Below are 4707 nucleotides of genomic sequence, written 5' to 3'. Positions count from 1 at the left end.
GCCCCTGCTTGACACTGCAGGACAGGACCTGCAAATCCTCCTGGCACAGCCACCACACACCAGCTGGAGGTGCTTTTGTTGCAGGGCTTGTGCCAGTTCTCTCTGAGATATCAACTGGAAACTCTTTTTTTTATTATTTTTTTTTTTTCCCCTCTAAATGCTCAAGGATTTCTGCCAGTATCGTAATGCCACGTGGAAATCTGCTCCTGCATACACACCTCTTATTACTGCAGCAGCAAATGATCCTAATGGGGACTTGGCCAAACCTCTCCAGCTTGAAGGATGGATGCTAAATTTGAATGTGTGCTTCCTCAAAGCCTACAAAGAAATGTGTTTCACCTGCAGTTGCTGGGGCAGAGGCACATCCTGGCTTTGAAAATCCCCTCTCAAATGTGTCTGGGCAGCCCAGGCAAGGCATCTCCTGCCCACAGCAATGCCCACCCCTCCTCAGCCCTGGCTGTTTGGTCCCCAGCTCTGCTCTGAGCTTTTGTCTCCTGCCTGAGCCATCTCAGCTCTGCCAGCCCAGTGCTGGGCAAACCAGGGAGGGTTCCCTGTGCCCCTGTGGCACCCCTGGGCAGAGGTGTGAGATGGGTATGGGACCCACCAGGGTGGGCTGGGGCTGATCTGGTGCTGCCATCCCTGTTCCTGGCAGGGGGCTGGGACTGGGTGAGCTTTAAGGTACCCTCCAGTCCAAACCAGTCTGTGATCCCTGCTGGAAAATGGGAGCAGAAAACTGGCACCTTCAATGTGGCAAAACTGGCACCTTCAGCATGGCAAAACTGGAACCCTCAATGTGGCAAAATTGGAACCCTCAATGTGGCAAAACTGGCAGTGCCCAGGAGGTGCCCACATCCCAGGAGCTGCCCCAGGTGTGTTCCAGGCTCTGAAGTGCTCACCCTGCTGCAAACACTCCATCCTGTCCCCTTCAAAGGCAGGATGCTTTCCCACTGAGCTGCATCTCCCATCCCCTCTTCCTCAGATGCTGCTCCTGCACCTTTAGATGTCCTTCCCTTTTAGCTCGACACGATTTGTGCAGTCTGCAGCTATTTTTGGGTTGGAATAAGCCGTGTTTGCCCCCTAACATCATTTTCTGAGTAATTTGGAGCTGGGTTTTGCATCACTTGTCCCACGGCGGTGCCGTGTCAGCTCTGCTGCCTCAGGAGCTCCTCTGGAGCTGCAGTCTCTGAAGGAATTTGTGCCCTCTGGGCTTTTTTCTTCTAGATTATTAGGTTTGTTCCAACTTGAGGAAAAACCCATTTCACTCCCTGGAGGGGCATGAAGTTCTGCCCTGGCTCTGTGGGTTGAGTCTGGGGAATCCGTTCCAAGGGCAGCCCCAGCCCTGCCTGGCTTCCAGGTTAACTGATCCAAATCCCTGTGGAGCTTCCCAGTTTTGGCAAATCACTAATTCTACCAGAAAACTCTTTAGCTCTGAATTTTCCTGACTCCTGGTAATGTATCTAGACTGTAGGAAACAGCTAAGAAATGCATTCTCCCTTCTCCCTTGGGTCTCAAAGACAACTGTGCACGAGCCAGGGATGCTGGGCTGCCTCTGAGGAAATACAGCTTGTTCCTCTGGAATTATTTTGAATTTACATAGTGTCCCTGAAATCAGAATCTCAAGCATTATCCTTAATTACCATTAAGTTTTTCTCTGCTGCTTCATGCTTTTGCTCAGCTTCACAAAATTCTGATAATTCCCCCATCCCTCCAGCTTTAATTTGCAGCCCATCACAGCGCTGGTTAAGAGAATCAATCTCCAAGTTCATTACCTCAAGCTCTTTCCCGATATGTTCTCCTGTAGTTTGGATAGATTGTGGTGTTCTTCCTTCAGATCTTTATTTTTTTTCTCTGCTGTGCCTGATTGAGACAAATTACCCTGGGTGAGGAGCACGAGGCTGGCGCTGCACCCTGGGCAGGGAACATCCCAGGGCTGGCTCCAGGGGGGCAGAGTGGCCCCAGCACAGGAGCCCTGGGCACTGTTGGTGACATTCAAGGGATCTCAGAACGCTTTGGGGTGGAAGGGACCTGAAACCCACCTAGTCCCACCCCTGCCATGGCAGGGACACCTCCCACTGTCCCATTGCTCCAATTCCAACCTGGCCTTGGGCACTGCCAGGGATCCAGGGGCAGCCCCAGCTGCTCTGGGCACCCTGTGCCAGCCCTGCCCACCCTGCCAGGGAACAATTCCTGCCCAAAATCCCATCCAGCCCTGCCATTCACTGTGTCCTGTCCCTCCATCCCTTGTCCCCAGTCCCTCTCCAGCTCTCCCCGGAGTTTCTCACTGCAGTTCAGTGTTGGTGCAGCTGTGAGCTGGGCTGTGCCCAGGCTGGGTGCAGAACTCTGCTCCTGTTTTCAGGTGTCCCTGGGGCTGCCCTGGGCACCTGGAGTTGGGTGGAGCACAGGGCACAGCTCCTCGGGGCAGGATGGAGCTGCATGGCCAGAGTGGCTGTGTCTGGGCACAGCTCCTGCCTGCCACTGGCCACAAGTCACCCCCAGCACTCCTGGAGGAGCTGAGGCTGTTCTCAGTGCCTCAGCATCCCCGTGGGCACAGGCACTGCACAGGGCTCTGCCTGCCCTCCCACAGCTCCTCAGTGCCCCAGGGCTCAGGGGGTTTGTGTTTATTAAGGCTCTTTGGGCAGGACATGGGAGTGGATCTGTCCCAGCCCAGAACCCCACCCTGCAGCAGCTCTGTCCTGCCCTGTGCTGCTGCCCTGGGGGCTTTGGATGGATTTTCCTGCTGCAGAGCCAGGCTCACTGCTGGAATCATGGCTTATCACTCCTTTGGTTTGTCCTGGGCACCAGGAGCCCCTCCTGTCCCACATGGGCAGCAGGTGAGGGATGAAACCATGGGTTAAGCACCAATGAAAAGCTGTCCATAAACACAAACTATTGTTTCTTTAAGGTGTGCTGGCCTTCCACTAGAAAAAGAAGGAAAAGCATTTTAAGGGCTTGAAACATGAAGTCTCAAGTGAAGTATTTGTTTTAACACTACCCCCTTATCCTTGCTCCCTTCAAGCAAAGTGAGCTTCCATAACCTCGTTTGGCCACAGGCTGGGTGGCCTTGAGGGCAGCCAGAGCTGTCGTTTTGGGGGTGGGAAGAGGAAAAATGAGCCAATATGTGCTGGAGAAATTGGTGCTGTTCTTCTTCTCAGTGTCTGATCCCACTTCCCCGAGGACAAGGAGCAGAGCAAGGCAGAAGAGGGGAAGGAGCAGCGTCCTTGCAGCCTGGAGAGCCCCTGCTCCCACTCCTCACGGGGTGGCAGCAGCCCCAGCCTCCTCCCCTGGGGCTCCACACACCCAGGAAGGCTTCAGGAAACATTTGGGGTCTGCCCTCGGTGCCCTCTCTCCATCCATGGGGGACAGCATCGCTCCTGGGCTGAAATGTGGAAATTTTGGACAAACCAATCATTTTTCTGCAGAGTGCAAACTCCCAGCACACCAACCACAAAACCTGCAGTAAAGGACACATCCTCCTGGCCCTCTTCTCTGTGTCTGCTCTGTCCCTGCTCTCATTAGTGGGGATTTATTCCTGCAGGTCCTGTGGATGCCTGCTGGGCTGCGAGCAGCCTGTGCTGCCCCATCCTCCACAGCAGTTTTGGCTCTGCCTGTCCCAGCATCCCTGCCCTCCCAGGAGTGCCTCTGAGCTGCTTCCCAGCTGGGCAAGGAATCACATCTGCAGCCCAGTCCCAGTTCCCTGCTGAATTTGGATGAAGTTTGCTGAATTTGGATGCAGGAGAAGCAGGACAAGCCATGCTCACACAGCCCTGAGCTGGCTGTGACCCCAGGGTGCCTGTCCTGCCCCTGGCACTGCCACCTGCTGCTCTCCTCTGCCATTATGTCCCTGCAGAGAGAAATTTCCCAGAGGGGAAATAATTCCCCAAAGCCCAGACACCTGCAGGACCATCCTGTGAGCACATCCATGGGATCCTGGCATCCCACAGGTGCCTCACACCCCTGCAGGACCATCCTGTAGGCACACCCATGGGATACACATGGGATCCTGGTATCCCACAGGTGCCTCAGACCCCTGCAGGACCCTCCTGCGGGCACATCCATGGGATCCTGGTATCCCACAGGTGCCACATGCCCCAGGCTGTTGCAGGCTGAGGCTCCCAGGCGTTTGTTTGCTTCCCTTCACTCCGTGTTGACTCTGCAGGAGCAGTGTGTGCAGGACTCAGATGCAGCTGTCCCCTGTGGCTGGCACTGAACCATGCCTCTCCTCCCGTTTTTCCTTCAAGCCTGGCCCCACTGACATTGAATTAAGGATTTTTATTATCACTCGTGCAGGGATTTTTCTCTGCCCGTGCCTATGCAGCCCTGGCCAAGCTGCCCCACTATTAATAGCTGATTTTCCCTTTGATGTGCGAGGCCCAGCACTTTTACTGCAGCTCTCTGGATGTACTTCAGGTGTTTCCAACTCTCCCAGCAATGTCTTCTCCTGCTCAAATCCTTCCTGCCTATTTTTACTCCTTTTAATCTCAACTCCTGCTTTCTCCCACCCAGGAATGATCCTGCCAGAGGATGATTTTGGTGGTAGTACTGCTGTTGCATTTTAGACTTCTCAAGGACTAATGAACTTTATTAGATTATAATGAACTTATTACTCAGCGCTGCTGACCTGCTTTTGAAAGAACTTGAATTATTATTTGGAACAGGCCTGTTGAGGGACTGTATTTTTTTTTTCTTTTTTTTTTGCAGAGCAGTGTG

This window comes from Catharus ustulatus, chromosome 15 (assembly GCF_009819885.2).
Source record: "Catharus ustulatus isolate bCatUst1 chromosome 15, bCatUst1.pri.v2, whole genome shotgun sequence".
Classification (NCBI taxonomy): domain Eukaryota; kingdom Metazoa; phylum Chordata; class Aves; order Passeriformes; family Turdidae; genus Catharus; species Catharus ustulatus.
The sequence above is the reverse complement of the archived record's forward strand: the minus strand, read 5'-3'. Positions refer to the sequence as shown.